At 39.7% G+C, this 19,641-nt stretch overlaps 1 protein-coding gene and 1 pseudogene across 8 annotated transcripts in view; one reads left to right on the forward strand and one right to left on the reverse strand.

Annotated features, from left to right (window-relative positions):
* Positions 1-5,078, reverse strand: part of GUCY1A1 (guanylate cyclase 1 soluble subunit alpha 1) — a 63,047-nt gene extending 57,969 nt beyond the window's left edge. For 2 of the 8 annotated variants that reach the window (XM_011231173.3, XM_019804960.2), the window contains exons 1-2: positions 4,836-5,078; positions 4,356-4,429 (exon numbers count right to left, since the gene is read on the reverse strand). The gene's annotated coding sequence lies outside the window, so the exon portion shown is untranslated. Of the gene's footprint in view, positions 1-3,767; positions 4,236-4,355; positions 4,430-4,554; positions 4,788-4,835 lie in introns of those variants that run through there. The other 6 variants (XM_019804961.2, XM_034661479.1, XM_019804962.2 and 3 more) reach the window with 4 other exon arrangements.
* A 1,634-nt stretch (positions 5,079-6,712) lies between these two features.
* Positions 6,713-17,971, forward strand: LOC100482369 (annotated as a pseudogene).
* Positions 17,972-19,641: the final 1,670 nt, after the last annotated feature.

Raw genomic sequence — 19,641 nt, forward strand, 5'->3', positions numbered from 1 at the left:
ACAGAGGTGACATTGCTGTTCAAGATGAGTGTGGTAAGTAAAGAGAGGAAAATATGAGAAAATTGGGGGTGGCCAACGAACAGTAATGGGAGAGAAGGGTGTTGGGTAGTGATGAGTGAGTGGAATTAGTGGAGGGTTAAGAGGTTAAGAATATGAAATTCTTAGCTTTTCGTTCAGCAGGGGCCATCCTGAGTGATGAGAAGGCCTGAGGGGGTGAATACCAGTGGACTCCCAGAGGGAGGTCAAGCAGATTAGGTAGGGTCCTGTGAAAGCCAGATCCGTAGATGTTGAATGAAGCCCTGAACAATGACAGCTGATGAAAAACCTCCATTATTTTGGATTCCCACGGAAAGTAGAATGTTCGGGAGGTCAAAAAGCACTGGTACTGGGGACAGGGTAACACAAGTGAAAGATGTAAATTTAAAAAAACAAAGGGTAATTGGACGATGGTGAAAGAAATAACAGTTTACAAGCAGTTCTGAACAGGCTGAAAGCCATATGAGAGAAGAGCACAGCTGTGTCTCTGGGTGATCAAGACCATAATATTCCATGGAGCGTCAGTGCAAAACAAATATCTCTTTAAAAAACTGTATTCTTGAACTGAATACCGTATAGCATCAAGGCATTTAAAAGCCTTAATTCAATAATTACAGAGACAACACAATTAATCTTATTAGACATCTACTATGTGCCAGGCACTAGGGATCCAGTGATGAGTATCCCGAAAGAGATCTGAGTTTGGTAGGCAATACAGACATATTTACAGGTATTTCTAAGATAATGCCACATAGAAAAAGGAGACGTGTAGATAGGTCAGACCTGGAAAAAAATTCAGGATTAAGAAGTTTTTTTTGGTCTGCCCAACTTCCTTTCCCCAGGGTGTTCACTCCCAAAGCCATTGTCTTCTGTTGCTTCTTGCTAATTCCTACTGTGGTGAGTAGGAGGAGGTGGTATGTAAGTTAATTAAATTGAGTTGCCTTTGATTTCTGAAAGGGAGGGTTCGTTTATAAAACAAGTATTAATTGCCAGAAAGCATTTCGGGTAAGTGATATGAGTAATTACAAGCAGTGAATATCACATTTTTGTCCCAAGGGATAATCATGCCCCAGAGACCCTCAGGTTTTATAAGGTAATCATTCTTTCCTACTGTAGGCTGAGGAGGGAGCTTACCTAAAGCTCTTCACTCCTTGCAAATAATTCTATTCCTACTCTATAACCCTCATGACTATAGGAAGATAAAATCTGTTGGCCCGAACCCAGAAGAGAGAAAAAATATGAAATAGGTCAGACACTTCTAAACTGTTTGAGGGAAATAAAAATAAGCAAATGTGATTCAGGATAGCCAGACATTATTACAACCCCAAATAAGTCAACTCGTCTATTGACAACCAAAGTTTTCACATAAAGACTTTGTAAAAACTGTCAAAACTCTTCTTGTATCAGGTCAAGGTAGAGATACTCAAAACTATCACATAGGTACCTAATAAGTAACTTATATTGATATTTTACGAAGAAAAATACCTCTTTCTATAAATATGCAGAGAAGTAATTAGTAGTATTTAAGAAAAGTAGCGGGTGAATATCTATAATTAAATGATATAAAAATCAGTGCCATAAAAGTTATGTATCCCAGCAAAAAAAAAAAAAAATGCTAAGCAACTTCCTGGCAAATCTGACAAATAGAAAATATTCTCAGTAACTAATTTCCTCCAAAAAATTTTCTCTTCAGGAATATACTTTTTGGTTTATTCAAATACTGCTTTAGCTTTCTACTTCTCCTTACCCAGAGGAATTAATTCTTAAGGCTCATTTGATTTTGAACTAGAGATTTTTTGGGTACTGATACTATTTTAAAAATCAATATTCTCCCCGCTACAGTCATTATTAATTGTTAGCAAATGTAATCTACAGATATAAATACAGGATTTAATTTCCCTGATATGGTTTCTGACAAAATTCAAGGTTATCTAATCTTAATTTATAAAAAAAAACAAACAAACCTGGTATTAACTGCAGATTTAAGTCTTTTTGTTTGAAAAGTATCTATGACACAACGGTTGACATTAGGTACGGGAATATTTTATTGACGTATTCATAATAAAAGTAATTTAATTTTAGTTATCACTTCTTTAATTTTTAGTGCAATGTTAAAACAGTTTTTCAATATAATGCCTTAAAATAAGACTGTTTCATAAACCATAGTTATAAGAAATATAAGGACTAAGGCTTACGAAGCTTCCCACATTTCTTTTTCCATTGGTGCTAGCAAATATAAGTCAAATACCCTTACATTTTCTCCTACATTCTCTAAATGACAGAAAACTATCTTACATAAATTATACCTGGGCATCTAAAAACAGGGCCTTTAAGGGATTATTTATATTCCTACACTTTGAAACACCACACCAAGTGTAAGTACTTTATATTTCTGTTGGGGTTCAAATAGAGAAAAATATAATTTTTTTTCTGTGTCATACTAGAAAGAGATCTTACAGTACAAGAAGAAACAGAACATACCTATCTATTCATCACAAATCTCTACTAAATAAAGTTCACCTACCAAGTTTCCTGATACATTTAAAAACATACAAGTGGACCTATCTTACATGAAATGTTTAATTATTGTAACATGAGTTATTCTAGAATATTTCCAGCCATTTTATGTCTGCAGGCTTTATGTAGAAAGCCTACTGTTTGGACAAGAAAAAGTAAACCTTATATATTTTAACTTCGTGGCTATTTTTCTATTTTCTATCTCTATCTTGTAAATGTAACATCCTGTAGGTATCTGAGGACTCTGGACTATCAACCCAAAAATGCAGCAACTCAAATGTTTAAATACAATATGAGCGGCTTCATGACTCCTTGAAGGACATCTACAGACTCAGCTCTTTAAGAACTTAACAGAACACAGACTACACAATCTCGCTCAAAGAGTAATAAAGCTTATACGTTTTTTTGCCAAACTAAAGTTTGGTTTGGAATTTTAGATTTTCATATTGTTGTTATATTTTTATCGTTACTGACTTTTTACCACTCTTCATAGTAGAGCACCTGACGTGATCACTCCTGGAGAGAAATATAGCCATTTTAGGAAAAGCAACAGATTACTTCCACACTATGAACCAAGATCTAAAAATCTCGATCAGTAAGTGCTTCAACGTTTATGTATGTAACCCAGAGCGTTAATGATGTTCACACCAAGACTTCTTCAAGTAAGTAGGTAGACATTTAATGATATCACCATCGGAAGACTGACCCTGAAAAATCACTATTGATACCTAAGAAATGCACACACACACACACACACACACACACACGCACACACACAATATGGCCTGTTGTATTTAAAACTCAGACGGGTTTTCAGTATGTTGGAAACCAGGTGCCTCTGACCCGTTACCATTAAGGGAGAGGTTCAACCTGCATTACTTCAGAAGATACAAACTGTTCATCGAGTGCAAAATGAAGAACCGTAGGAAATAAGTGAGCAAAAGAAAGACGCACGAAATCCATAGCCTGAAATCACATGACCACGATGCCTGCAGCCCCTCACACAAACGCCTCTGTGAGGCTGCTCGGCTCAGCAAGGACAGGCTGCAGGCACGGACCCGACGCGCAGGGACGGTTGTGATCCCCTGCTCACCATTTCCCCAAGTGCTGCAGTCGTAATGCGAGCAGAAAATTGGACTGCCAAATTAGACCGCGCGCGTGCATGCATACACACACACACACACACACACACACACACACACACACACACTTACTCTTCCGTCCAGCCCTGAGCAGCCCCGCTGGAAGTTTGCTGGATGCTTTCTCTAAGCAATCGGGCGACCGTAGCTGTTTGCTTTCCCCAAGCGCGAACGGCTCGCCCACGCAGCAGCCGGCGGGGTGAAGTTGCGGTAAAGCCGCGGCGCGGCCTCGAGCCCCGGCCGGCTCTAAGGTCCCGGCGGCCCTTTGCTGCCGCAGCTGGCCCTCGCGTGAGCCCGCGGCCCCGGCGCCCCGGCCGTGGGAGAGCAGCGGCCCCAGGCGCGCCCCGCGCGTTCTCACGCCCCGGCTCTCCGAGCGCCGCCGCTGGCGCTGCGCGGCCCGGCGCCCACCCCCGTCAGTCCTCTTCCTTCGGGCCCCGCAGCTCCCCCGGGCCCTGAGCCGGGCCCCCGGGCGCAGTCTCCTTTGCTCCCTCGCTCCTCCCCAGCGTGGGAACCCGGCCCCGGGTCCCCAGGGGCTGAGCAGCTGGGAGCGCGCGGAAGTCTTCCCAGGGAGGGGAAGGGGGATGAGCCCAGGCCAGGGGCCCGGGGAGAGGGACTGCCTCTCTGGGGAGCCCCGAGCCGCGCGGGCACGCAGAGACCACTTACCCGCTGGCTTGCCAGACCTCGCGGCTGCGTTTCCGAATCGCCGGCTGCTCCTGGGCGCGCCTGGCAAGTCCCCACTGCGAACGCAGAAAGAGAGTGGGCGTCAGGGACAGGAGAGGGTGAGCGGGAGAGGGGACCCTGCAGCCGCACCTGTCAGTCCGGGCGCAAGTGCATCCACCAAACAGGCGACCGCGGTACTCACACTTGGGCTCACTCCTATCTACCTGCTCAACAGGCAGGGCGGGACGCGACGTGCCTCGCAAACCGGATTCCCCGCTCTGCTCCCAAATACTCTATCAGCTCTGGATGTGGTCCCTCCCTGTCTCTGTATCTCTCTCTCTCTCTCTCTCTCTCTCTCTCTCTCTCTGATGACTCCAAAGGATCCCTTATAATCCCTTTCCCTACTGCATTCAAGTTCTTTTCAGAATCCTTCCACTTCCCTGCACCGAAAGACTGAAAAAGAAAGTAGCGACTAAAACGCACCATGGTGAGGTCACTCCGGGTCTGGGTCCCGCTGATGCTTGTGACGCTCCCCGCCCCCTCTCCCCCTCAGGTGTCGGTCGCCTGGGGCGGCTCCCCGGCTGCTCTTTGCCTTTTGCCTCGGGCTTAACGCAGCAAAACTGCGAAGAAACCTGCTTTGGAAAATCAGCTCTGTGTTGGAGTCCCTCCCACTACGCCCAGAGTAGGGCAGGCGAACTGAGTCCTGGCCTCTCCAGCCGCCCAATCGCCATCCCAGCAGTTACTGTGTGGAGACAGAAGGGACAGGGACAAAGGAAGAGACACACAAAAAGGGAGGGAACTCAAGGAAAATTTGGCTCACTTAGAAAAAAAAAAACTTCACTACGCACTGGTCCAGATAAAATGTTGTTTACAGTAGTTAAAACCTCCAACATTTCTGCTGAGAAGTGAATACCGCCCGGACGCTTTTCTTGTCCTGGTTTACAGGTTTAAAACCAATCTAAGCCTTTGAAAATGCAATTCTGCGGTTGCAAATCTTACACATCTTCCCAGTAAAGTCCTGATTATGCTTGGTTCGGTGCATTTAATTCTGTTGGGCGTGCGTGTGTGTGTGTGTGTGTGTGTGTGTGTGAGAGAGAGAGAGAGAGAGAGAGAGAGAGAGAATTCCAGCACAGAAAAATAAGTTCTGACACTGATTTTGAGTCAGTTTTCTGACTTAAAAAAAAATCTCATTATGCTGTTTTATTGTGAATTCATAATTAATCCTAATTATTATGTGATCCTTCTTCAAACCCAGGAACTCTGAAACAAATCGTTCATGGTTTATCTGCAGTTCTTATATTTCTCCCAACATCCACCACATGATCTGGTCCCATGTCAGACTCACCACATTTGCAAAATTTTCTCCCAGCCTTGTCTACTGGGTTCTCCTCATGGCAAACATTAGTGAGAATAAGCTAAGAGGGGGAAAAAACACATTTAAATTTTAAAAAGCATTGAAGTAAACTTTCCTTAGTATCAGGCAAAAGTTCAGAGCTATAAATTGGCATTTTTTGGTTCTGCCATCTCTGAAACCTTCCCCTCCTGTACACCCAACCCATGATAATGTCTTAAGTCAGTAGGGCTTTTGTCCTCAGAGCTTTTAGAATTTAAAACCTAGAATAAAAAGTAAAAATAAATTCCCAGTGATGTACTGTGCACTAAAACTGCAGTAGGTGACTATGTCAGCCTTGTGTGATCATCTCAGGTGACCACAAGGAGAAATCAAGAGCAGGAAGAACTGGAAAACCAGTTAAGTAGAGGCATGCAAACGATATTTTTAAACAATCAGATATGATAGAAACATAATGTATTAAGATGACCTAAGGGTCTTTCTTGTGTCTATGTAGAAAGCAGAAAAACCTTAATTTTTACAACTGTATTATATTTACAACTGAATTGTATTTTACAACTGTATATATATATTTACAACTGAGTTATACTTTGTGATGTGCAAGTATTTGAGAACTACTTGTAAGCAGGTATGTACCATTTCCCTTTTGTATCTGTAATCCCCTGCAGCTCATGAGCTTTGAAGCAGTTCTTCAGAACAATCTGAAATACTATGTCCCAGACTATAGTCTTCAGGGAGACAACGAATAAGACATAGACTAACCTGCAGTGAGGTTGGCTTTCTTTCCGTGGACACCATCATTGAAAGAGGATCTCTTACTATTTTTTAAAAATAAATTCAACGATATGAAAGCTCAGGGGAAGAAGGGATATCTTCTGATAGGAGAAATCCTTCATAATGGACCAGCATTAGAGCTAGGCCTTAAAAATTTGGTGATGATGAAAAGACGAGATAGAGGAGTTTTATTTTTGTTTTGTTTTTAGGCAGAGGGAAGCTTGTGAACAAGGGCATGGAGGTGAGAAGGCATGAAGACCAATATTGAAGAAACAGAGAGTAATGCCAATAGACAGAAATATGTAGTAAATGAAAAACAAAAAGTCTAGGAAGATAAAATGGAAAGATCAGCTGGAACCAAATGGTCCCATTGGCCTGTCTTCCAGTTGCATGCCCGGTAGGCTTGTGTAAAATCTGTGTTTTTGTTTTTGTGTCCCTTACTCTTGTCAATATTCCTTTCATCCTGGAACATGACTCACTTAACCCATTCATTTCTACCTTCACCATCTTCATATCTTATAGCACACCAAAGCCCTTCACACGTACTACATTTAACCTCAGTAATCTCTGCCCTGGGCTACTTGGTTTTACCAAGGCTAGACTCTCAGCTAGAGACTGCTTATATTCTCCTTCTCCTCTCCTTTGTGACTCTCAGGCAATGCAGTATGTGGGAAAAGTAACCAATCTAGGGTGCCGGGTGATCGTGAAGTACATGTCCTACTCTGAATGTGTGATAAGCCCTGAAAAAGTGCTAAGGGTTCCTTGATGTTAGGGAAGTAAGCTTCGTAGCCTAAGTGCCTAGGAATGAACATGGCTCCTAAGAGGGGTTCAGTAAAATAACTATCGAGTGAATGAATGAATATATGAGTATTTCATCATCTTCCAGGTCCATTCTGCTGTCTTACAGATAACGTGTAGGTTAAAACCCACTTGCCTCCACTTTATTGAGAATAGGAAATCTGTCATAACAACTGAATAAAAATGCTAACAAGGACAAGTATTTGGTTTAAAGCAATCCTTGGTAGCCCTGTCAGCTTTGGCAGAAAAGCTCAAGTTTTTCTTGTCAAAATGCTTTGTTTTTTCCTGTGCCCACAATTGACAATAGCACAGAAGCATTCAAATGTGGTTTTTTTTCACACTCACAAATGACAATGGCAACCAGCGATAGGATCTAAGGCCTTGCTACTCAGAGTGTGGTCTGAGTATCAGTAACATCAGCGTGACCTGTCCTCTGTCCGAACTACGGAGTTATGAACCTCACTCCAAACCTGGAATCAGAATATTCGCTTAACAAAATCATCCATTGATTCTAACGCATATTAAAGTTTCAGATGCCCTGATCTAATATCAATGCATTAAGTATGCTAGAGTTGGAAACAGGTTGTAAGCATCTGTTTAAGCCTAGAGATTTTTAGGACCAGCATCTTCTTTTTTTTCCTGTGATGTTATTACCAAATCAGTTTATATAAAGATATGGGACTAATTGATTAATCTCTACTGGCTTCTTGGTCTAGTTCATAAAGCAAACATGAATTCATAAACCAAAGGGAATTGAGAGAGAAACAAGGATGGGAACAATGTATCAAGAGGGAAGATATGAAAAACAGTGAACATTATTGGATACTTTTTTAATATGTCAAGGGCAGAACCTCACTTATTTTTTAGCAAATGGACAAACCACTTGACTGTACTGTTTATCAAATCAGGATAACCTGTCAAACACAAGAAAGATAACTTCATTATCTTTTTCCTCTTTATGACTCTTTTTTCCCCTCCTTTTCTTCTTAAGATGATTTACTTTTAATTTGTTTTAAATATAACTAGTTAGATAAACTTTACATTGGTAACTGGTCATTATTGGGACCGTGTTTAGTACTCCAAAATGTCTCTTTTAGAATGTGAAGTTTGGGGATGCCTGGGTGGCTCAGTCCATTAAGAGGTTAAGCATCTGCTTAATCCCAGGGTCTTGTAATCCAGTCTCACATCGGGCTCCCCGGGCTCCCCGTTCAGCGGGGAGCCTGCTTCTCCCTCTGCCTGCCACTCCCCCTTCTTGTGCTGTCTCTCTCTCTGAGATAAATAAAGAAATAAAATCTTAAAAAATAATATGAAGTTTCAATTAGGAAAAGCAGACCATGTAGGGTTGGATCCCTAAATTTCTTGTCTTGGTATCAACATTCATGAAGCAGTTAAGACTCTAAGAGATTCTAATGATGATAGAAATGTTCATACTTTTTCTAAAACCGATGGTGTTTGTTATCAGTAAATAGAGTGGTAGGCAGAATAATGTGCCTTCCCTGCCCCAAAGTGCCCATGCCACCCCTGAAAACTATGACGATGTTATGTTACGAGGCATATGGTGAGGGGAAGTTAAGGTTGCACATAGAATTAGGATTCCTAATCAACTGACCTTGAGATTGGGGAGATTATCCCAGATTATCCATATGGGCACTCTGTAATCACAAGAGTCCTTATAAATGAAAAATGGAGGCAAGAGAGTCAGGGTCAGAGTCATGTCATGCCATGTGAGAAAGACTTGACCAGGAATTGCTGGCTTGAATGACACAAGGGGGTTATTACCAAGGCATAAGTGCAGTCTCTAGAAACTGGATAAGGCTGGACAACCTGTTCTCCCTGAGAGCCTCCAGAAAAGAAGCAGCCCCGCCAACACTTTGATTCTAATCTGGTGAGACTCATTTCAGAGTCTCAATTTGTGCTGCTTTAAGCACCTAGCGTTTTGGGTGTTTGTTACAACAGCAATGGGAAATGAACACAGATTTTGGTACTGGAGCATGAGATGCTATTGTAATAAATACCTAGAAATATGAAAGTAGCTTTGAAATGGGGCAATGGCAAAGCCTGGAAGAATTTTGTGGAACACGATTTTTAAAAAGCCTAGCTTGCTTTGAATGCACTGTTGGTGAACATATGTATGTTAACTCTGCAAGCGAGGACTCCAAAATGTGGTGGAGAAGGGGATGCATGGTAGAGAGAGCCTGTATCATTCTAGAGAATACTTAATATGGCATGATCTGACTGCTGGTTGAATTATGATGTTAAAAATGTTGCCAGTGAGGACATAGCTGGAAGTGACAAATTTGTTCCTGGAAACTGGAGGAAAAGCAATATGGCAGGAAACTTAGCTGAATTATAGCCTGCAGTACCAGAAAGGAGGAATCTGGATATTTAGCAGAAGAGATTTCTTTTTTTTTTTCTTTTTAAAGATTTTATTTATTTATTTATTTATTTATTTGACAGAGATAGAGACAACCAGCGAGAGAGGGAACACAAGCAGGAGGAGTGGGAGAGGAAGAAGCAGGCTCATAGCAGAGGATCCTGATGTGGGGCTCGATCCCACAACGCCGGGATCATGCCCTGAGCAGGAGGCAGACGCTTAACCGCTGTGCCACCCAGATGCCCCTAGCAGAGGAGATTTCTAAGCAAAGTGTTGGAAGGCATGTCTTGGGTTTTCTTGCTGCTTACTCTAAAATGTGAGAGGAAAGAGAAATTGAAAGGAAGAACCATTAAACAAACACAGAACCAGGATTGGTGATTTAAGAAATCTTCAGTTTATCTAGATAGTGAAAGGTGCCACGCCATCCCTTTCCAGGTAAATGTAATGTCCTTGTACTTGGGTGAAAATGGAGAGGCTTATCAATTCTCATATTTGAAAAATCTGCTGGACATACTGATATGGCAGATCCCCATATTTTAATTTTATGTCTTAAAATACTTGTCATATTGACTCTTTTAGCCCTGGTATCATTGCACGGCACCAGTAGTATTCCAAGAATTGTGCTTTGAATGGAGGCCAAAGTGGTAGTCCATAGACCTCGATATATTTACTGCTGCTGACTACAGGAAATCAAAAAGAAAATGTAGAATGGGGACACTGACATAGAAGTCCCTAACATGAATGGGTTAATGGATACTGTAAAAGAAAGACTTGAAAAACTCACTCAAAGGTATTTCTTAAGTGTAACTCTACCTAGAAAAAATATTTCCCATGAGTAAAAATTGACACATTGAAAAGGAACAGTTCAACCTTACAAAGATATGATGTCTATAAAAACAAAACAATAAGTCCGTAGCTATGGTTAATCTCTCATCCTAACTTAGTTCTCATCAAACTTAGTTTTGAAGTTTTCAATATTGCAATTTCTACTCTAGCTTAGTCCTCACTCCCTACCCTGCTTTTACAAGATTTCTGGGCTTTCCAAAATAATTGACCATTTAGAGACGGATTCTGTTTTCTGAGTCCTTTATTTTTCTATTTTTTAAATAGGAAAACTAATGCCAGCTTCCAGCAAAGGTTGTTTGGACGGTTTGTAATAGTCTTATACTGGAAACAACTCAAATATCCAGCAACAGGTGAATGGATGAGCAAATTATGGTATATTCGTATAATGGAATACCACTCAGCAATAGAAAAGAAGAAACTGCTAATATGCGGAATCACAAGGATGAATCTCAAAAGCATTGTGCTGGGGGGATAAAAGAGACATAAAAGTATACATACTGCATGATTCCATTTATATGCAATTCGAGAAAGGGCAGAGCGAATCGGTGATGGTAGAGAGAAGATTAGCAGTTTCTGAGAGTCAGGATAGGAAGATGCCAGCAAAGGAGCACAAGTGACTTTTTGGGTGATAAAAATGTTCTAGATCATGCTTGTGGTGGTGGTGATGGGGGTATGTACATGTATTAAAACTCATTGAACTACATACATAAAATGAGTGTGTTTTATTGTATGTAAATTTATCTCAATGAAGTTGATTTGAAAACGACATCAGCCACAACCAAAGTCATTGAAAGAAGGATGAAGGACTTCTTCTCTGGGATTCTAACATTTTAATTGTCAAGAAGAATCATAATAGTTGGCATGGTAGGATATTAAATATAAGCCAAACAGTTGTAAGTACTACGTGCATTAGGTCATTCGTTTCTTCCAGTAATCCTTTGAGGTAAGCACTATTATTGTATTTGCTTAACACATGAAAAAATGGAGGTATAGGAAGATTAAGTAACTTTCCCAAAGGCACACAGCTAACAAGTGGCAAAAGCAGGACTCAGGCTCAGGCCATCTGGCTTGTAATCCTGAAGTATGAATCATTCTGGTTATCCTGCAAAGAGCTTCTTAACTATGAGAAATAAAGAGTCCTAGTTCAAACATATTAAATCAGACTCTTTGGGTACTGGTAGGTTCCAGGAACCTGCATTTTAACAAGCACCTGTAGATCATTCTGATGGTTGAGTATGAGAAACAGATATTTCAAGGTAATAAAGTTGTCTTATTGAGAATTCCTTGGATGGGTACCTATTCCTGACACAATTATGTAATAGGCTTAGGTTTTCAACACTTGCACTTCAAACTGTTTATATAGTCTCTTAAATTCTTTGCTTGACATGAGCTTAAGCTGCCAAGTAAGGAGCGGAGAACATGAGTTTCAGTTGCTTTAGTTTTTAATAGAATGGCTAACTAAATAGGGGTAGTATGTTTCCATTTAATTATGTGTTTATAGAAAGGAAAAGAGAGAGAGACGGAAGGAAGGGAAGGACAAAACTAGGCAGATTACTGAAGAGGTAGGCAAAGCTTGGGAAGTCTATTCAACAAAGCACCTTACAGAAGAAACTATCAAGGAAAATACGCTCAGGTAATTTTCTACCAATCCTTCAAACGTCATGCAGGTTGAGTTGTCCCTGCTTCCTTTCATGGCAGGGCATGTTAAAAAGTAATCATTAATTAAACGAATGCCTTATACAAAGAAAGAGCTGGAAATTCTTTAACACTTTTTATCTCTAGGCATCAAACGTAGAAATGACCCCAGGGCCCCTGTGGTTGAAACTCCCAAGAATCTTCCTCGACAGGATGATAATACTATTTCAGGGGGTTCCTGCAGAGCTGAGTTAAAATAGAATTTAAAACTATCACTGTCTTAGTAGAATATTACTTGTAAATGAAAGGATTTAATCAAAATGAGAATTTTTACATGTGAATATAAATATGTGAACATCTAGCAGCCCTTCAATTTTAAGAGAAATATTCCAAGGCAGCATAATCTACTGCCCTATAGAAAAGAGAGCTCCCTGTGTATAAAGCCATGTTTGTAATTTTTCAAATAATGGCAAATGAAATGAAAAGTATACTTCAGTCAGTAAAGCACCTTCTCCCCTTTTAAATATTGTAACACATAAAATTTTGTCTTGCTTCCTCTGTTACTTTTTTATAATTTAAAGCTGCAAACTATGGTTTGAGAAAAATAATATGCCTCTCGACTAAGCAGCCCAGGGGGAGCATGGCCCGCAGTGTTCCTTAGTCTAACACAGGCCACTCACCAACTGGGGATGTGCTATGCTAACGAGCTAATGAGTGTGTTTGTCAGAGACACCTAATGAATGGGTATCAATTTTGCTTTTGGTTTTCAATTTACTTCCCAAGCCAAGATGTTTTCTTCGAGCTTTGCTTATAAGAATGTTTCATGTATGCTTCTCCTTCTGGGAAAAGTGAAGCACATAGATCTCGAAAGTGGAAAAAGCAGCCTGAGATGCTCTTAAATGACAGTCCCCTCAAGACGGGGCCAAAAGGCACATATTGTGCTATGGATTAAAAAAAGAAACTGATTCCAGATTCAAAGTAAAGAGAACTCTGTTTTGACATTAAAAAAAACATAGGCAAATTATGCAGAAGCAGACTTGTTGAAATCTCATTTGATGAAAATGACAGTTATGGCTGCTGCTTTTATATTTATAAAATACTTTGTTTAAACAGTTGGCGATATTACCTAAGGGAAAGAGTGCCTTACCAAGCCTCTTTCTTCTTAGATTTTAAAGTATTCTATTGTGGTCGGCTTATAAAAGTATTGCAAGTAATAAAAGAGGCCTTCCGTTTCCAACACCCTGGTAGATAGAAACGCTGCCCGTAGCAGAACGCTGACGATGCTGGAGAAAAAAATTCAACATGTGTTTTAGGTTTAACCAGGCAGGATGTCTGGAAATGGTGACAAGCTGAGATCAGACACAGTGAGAAAGAAAGATTTCCCTGGTAGACAAACACGGTAGTTGGCGATTGTTTTGAGGTCAATGCCTATTCACGATAGGCCAGAACCTGGCTTATGGGGCAACAGAAGCAGGGCACTGAGAAGCCAAAACCAAATGCAAATAGGAAACGATAACACAAGGAATAGGAATCTTGGAGGTGGTGTTTTCACAAGGTACTTTTTCTCTTGTTAGATATTGACTTAGAATGGAGCAGGGGGCAGAAAACAAGTCTCTCCTAAAGACTCCTGATCCCAAGCCTCAACTTCCAGTTTAAGATTAGAAATGAATACAAATTCGGTGGCTTGAAAACCTGCAGGCCGAGCTAGTTTAAGGTGGTGTTGCACTGGGAAGACTGCAGGGGCCTGGCAGAGGCAAGTGCAAACCCTCACCGGGAGGAATACACTTTAAAGAAAGTCTTCAAATAATTTCTACAGATATAGTCCCAGGAAAAAATGAGCCCTTAATAAGGAAGTCACCAGGGGCACCCGGGTGGCTCAGTTGTTAAGCATCTGCCTTTGGCTCAGGGCGTGATCCCAGTGTTCTGGGATCCAGCCCCACATCAGGCTCCTCTGCTGGGAGCCTGCTTCTTCCTCTCCCACTCCCCCTGCTTGTGTTCCCTCTCTCGCTGGCTGTCTCTCTCTCTGTTAAATAAATAAAATATTTTTTAAAAAAAAGGAAGTCACCAAATGCATGGGGAAAAATGCAATCATAAATGATGGAGAGAACTCAATAAATTAGAAGTCAGACCTAAAAGGACTACAAAAGTAGAAATTATTCAAAGAAGAATATAAAATAAGCATGTTTAGCACATATATTTTTAGATTTTATTTATTTATTTCAGAGACAGAGAGAGAGAACAAGTGGGGGAAGGGGCAAAGGCAGAGGGAGAAACAGGCTCCCCGCTGAGCAGGGAGCCAGACCCAGGGCTCAATCCCAGGACCCTGAGATCAGGACCGGAGCAGAAGGCAGACGCTTAACCAACTGAGCCACCCAGGCGCCCCTGATTAATATATTTTATATAACAAAATATAGTCATTATGTAAGAAAGGAACCAGAATATAAAATTTAACCAGTTTGAAACTAGAATCAAAAGGAACTTCCAGAAATACAAATATAATGATTGAAAATAACCCTTCCGTTAGAAGAGTTAAATAGCAGATTAGGTAAAAGTGAAGAGAATATTAATAAGCTAAAATATAGATCTAAAGAAATAACCACAACTTAAAAAATGAGTTGGATGAAAATAGGAAAGTCAGGTGAAGATTTATGAAGGATACTACCAGAAAGGAGCAGAGAGTTAGGAGGAAGGTGATATTCAAAGGGACAACTGCTAAGGTTTTCCAGAATTTAATTCAGTCACTCATCTTCTTTTTAGTCCAACAATTAAGGATAAATACAATTTTAAAAACTCCATTCATAAAGCATTTGATGACATGACCAAGCCAAAGATAAAGAGATCTTCAAAGTGACCAGAAAAAAATTCAGATCATTCACAATGGAGTGACAATTAGGTTCACTGCCAATTTTGCTAGCTTCTTAATGGAAACAATTGAGGGTAAAAGAAAATAAGCTATTACCTTCAAGGTGCTAGAAAGTGCTGAGAGAAAAAGAGCTGTCCATTCAGAATTGTATATTCAACAAAATCGTCTTGTGAGAACTGGCAGGTAAGGTGAGAAGAGGATGATTTTACAGTCATCATTTTATCAATAAAAGAATTTCTAAAGGTGTACTCCATTTTTAAAATTAATTTATTCATTTGTTTGTTTGGGGGTGGAGCCCCACAGGATGCTTGATCTCACGACCCTAACATCAAGACCTGAGCTGAGCTCTAGAGTATAACCAATCAATTGAGTCACTTAGGCACCCCAGGTATACTCCGGTTTTAATAGAAAACATTTTGGAGAAAAATAGTATTTCCAGTCAGATGATCTGAAAGCAAGACAGAAGAGTGAGCAAAAGAAAAATAGTAAACATGTAATACGTTTAAGGTAAATGTGAACAAAGAAATTGATTGCTAAACTCTATTTTTAAGAACTTCCTTTCATCAAAGACAGTATAAAGAGAGTAAAGAGACAAGATATAAACAAACTGAAGTTATTTGCAGCACAATTAAAAATGGATGAATAACTTTGTAAATGCAAATTCTTTGCTCATGTGCCTTACATTTTTCTTTATTCATTCCCAGGAATTTGGGTCCTAGAAAATGAGTTATTTTATGCTTATGAATGCTACTTATCAGATCATTTCATAAGTTTTAATCAGTTTATAATATGAATTTTATATAAAGGATGTTCCATCTGCTTGTTATTATTTTAATTAGAGATTTCTTTTATGATAAACATTTTCATGGAGAGCGAATCTCAGATCATATTAGTTTCATAAATGATTTTAAATATCCTATGTATTCATTTGGTCATTATTACTACCACCATCCCTTATTTTTTGAAATGTCATTTTATGCCCTTTGCCTTTGGCTAAGGTATTAGTGGTTTTTCCTAATTCATTTGAAGGAACTGCTTATATATTTAGACTATTTAGCAGAAATATCAAAATTATCAACCCCAAATTGAATTCTTCTCGTTTAAAATTACAAGCAACTATAGATCATAATGGAATTTAGTGATGAATCATGAGACAGAATACTATTCAGTGCTGGGCTGATTTTTACATTTTCAAGTTAGCTAAAACTTATGGTGCCCATAGTAGGACAATGAAGAAGGAACACAGCTGGAGGACTAGTCAAATAGGACAAAGACTTATTTAAAATTAGATATGCATGCTCTGTTTCTTCTTACTGTAATTAGAACCTGCCCTTTTTTTCTGCTTAATGACATTCAGGAAAAACGAAAAAACATTTTCTCAGATTCATTCATTCATTAAAATATTTTTATTGAATAACAATCACACAACAGTCACTGCTCTAGAAACTGGGGACTCCACAGTATGATAAACAAGAATCCTTATTGTCAAGGCACTTTTACTATGATGAACAATTAAAAAGATTAACAAGGGTGCCTGGTTGGCTCAATTGGTTAAGCTCTCAGCTCTTGATTTCAGCTCGGGTCATGATTCAGGGTCATGAGATGGAGTGGGCACCATGCTGGGTGTGGAGGCGCTTAACATACTCTCTCTCTCACTCTCTTTCTACCCCTCCCCCCAGGCCCAAAGGAGAGAGAGGAAAAGAGAGAAAAAAAAAAAAGATTAACAAATAAAATATATAGGGTGTCAGACAGTGATTTGTGCTGTAGGGAAAAATAGAGAAGGATGATGGAAGTGAGGAGGTCCAACTGTTCAAATTCAACCAATAAGGATTTTTTTCTTTTATAATTTTCATAACTCGGCTATCAAATACTTAAGTTTTATTATGACCACAATATGATTGTGATCACTATCAATATTATGATCACAATATCGCTAAAAGAACTATTGGAAGGTCTTGATGAGGAATGTACAGATCAGAGGAAGATACCGCTGACGATGTTGGCTGCCTTTAGCTAGCAGGTGGCTGACACAAATCTCATGAGTCCCTTCATCAGTGCCTGCTGCTGCCAGAGGGAAAGAGCACTTCTCTTTTTCTCTGTTATCTGAAGCTCACACCTTCAAACTAAATCCTGTTGGTGAGGGATTCTGGGAAATGTAGTTTCCATGCTCCGGCTTGCATTCCAAGAATATGGGGGGGGGGGCCGGGCTGGTGCTTAGTGTTCAAGACTATCTGGTATAACAACAGAGTTTGAAATAAATTCTATTATTGCAAATACTAAGTGTGTTTTTGATCAATCAGCCCATATAAAATATTTGCTATAGGATATTGAATTTATTCATCTACGGGGTAAATAAACCCACCAGTTTTGAGTTAATTAGCCAGGAGTTCAGAGCACAGAGGTGGTATTAGAAAAAGAGCATGTCACTCGTGTCTCAGAGGCATAGGAAGGGCTTCCTGGAGCACAGAGGAAACACAGATCATGCGAGGATGGCTTTCCGAAGAGACTGTCTTTGAAGCTGTCCCCGAATTGACCGGTGAGAGAACATGGCAGCCCAGAAAACCAAGCGTGGAGATTGATTCTGCGGGAGAAAGTGGTTCATCGTGGCGGATGACCTATATCGATTTCTGTATAAAATATTACCAAGTGTTGAAGGGCTGCATGCTATTGTTGTGTCAGATGGAGGTGGAATGCCTGTAATTAAAGTGGTCAATGGTAATGCTCCAGAGCATGCCTTGGACCTGATTTCTTATCCTCCTTTGCCTTTGCAACAGAACAGGGGAGCAAACTTGGACTTTCAAAACAATAAAAGTATCATCTGTTCTTATAACAACTACCAGGTTGTTCAATTTGATTGCTTACCTATGGTGGTGAGTTTCATAGCCAGCAGCAATGCCAGTACAGGACTCATTGTCAGTCTAGAAAAGGAACTTGCTCCATTATTTGAAGAATGGAGACCTGTTGTGGAAGATTCATAATCTGGCAGTGGTTTTGACGTACAGCCTATTTTCATTATAATAGACACAATATCAATCCGGCAATCTTCAGGCCACAATCATTCTTGTACCCACGTACTCAAGAAAGGGCCCCTTTTTCCACCTTAAAGAACCTATGGATATAATTTATGGACAGATTGATTGTTATCTTGTCTTGTTTAGGGTCTTTTCTTATGTAGGGAGATCTTGGGATACCACAGAAATGCTTCAGTACATCACAGTTCCCATGAAGTTAGCCCAGTCACCAAATATGCATGAAATTCTATTCAGTGGGTCAGAATCAAAATGGTGCTTTGATCCACTTGAGCCATTATGTGTTCCTTAATATATAATATGCCCAGGATTGCGGAATGGTAGCAGATCCTTTTCATTGCAAATAATGAGGACATATTTTTCTTGATATTGTTTTTTCTTTGCATTGAATCTGAGGAAGATAAAAAGGCTTCGTAAAAGTCATAAAATCAGTACAACCAGTAAAAAAAAAAAAAGGAAGGAAAAAAGGTAAAAGGTCAGAGGAGAACCTTGTGGAGAGGTGGAGCTGAGGCTGAGAGGAAAGACAGCTCTGTTGCCACGCCCTTATGAGCTGTTCGGTGTATCAAGAAAGTTTAAAGCATCAAGAGCAATAGGAACCTTAATTCAAACAGCTATATTTCAGATTTATTCATTAAGTTCACATATTGAAACATTCTACCATTTTAGGAGATAAACTAATGCTATTAACGATAATGCTTCAACTAATTGATTCTTTCACTCGATTCAATAATATGTCATTAGTTGCCTATTAGCCTAACTGTTGGGAATTACAAAAAAAAAAATGGTGATCTAATTATGGCACTCCGGGAGTTCACAGTTTAAAAATGGAAAGGAAAATTGAAAAATAATTGTAATACAGGAATGCAAATGCTCTGATAGAAATGCAAGAGGGTGCTTTAATAACCCGTGAAAGGTGATGAACAACTTCAAAGAGTTGATGATGTTTGAATCTGAGAATTCAGGGCTGTCTAGTAATTTTCTAAGTGGAAGTACAAATTATTATTCCACTTTTACAGACCAGGAATTGAAGCTCAGAGAGGTTAAGTAACTTTGTGAAGTCATACAGTGTCTAGCATAGTGCCTGACAGAGTAGGGACTCCTAATATCAATATTTATTGAATGGATAGAAGGATGAAGGGTGATTCAGTGTCCAGCGAAATGGGGATGCAGATACTATTGTATTTACTGAAGTTTTCTAAGGTTTGTATTTTCAAATTTCAGAAACTGTTTCACACTTGATTCAAATTCTTTTTAAAAAATTCATGATGTATTTTTTTAAAAGACAAAATTCTTGATGTGATAATAACCCCCCAAACAATACCAATAATAAAAGAAAGAAGAAAGAAATCGAACCAGCTTAAAGGGCATACATAATTATATTAGATGATCATAACAAAGGGAACAAAGGAGTCAAGGAAAAGCCGTTAAGCAAATTCACAAATATATTCATACATTTTAATTATGGATTTATATAATTCAACAAATACTATTAAGAATTTCCAAGTACTTTCTATCTGCTTTCTCCATAAATTTGTAATCTAGATAGAGATAAAATATATAAGAACCAGGGGGGCCTGGGTGGCTCAGTCGGTTGAGCATCCGCCTTCAGCTCAGGTCAT

The sequence above is a fragment of the Ailuropoda melanoleuca genome, chromosome 5 (genome assembly GCF_002007445.2).
Source record: "Ailuropoda melanoleuca isolate Jingjing chromosome 5, ASM200744v2, whole genome shotgun sequence".
Lineage (NCBI taxonomy): Eukaryota > Metazoa > Chordata > Mammalia > Carnivora > Ursidae > Ailuropoda > Ailuropoda melanoleuca.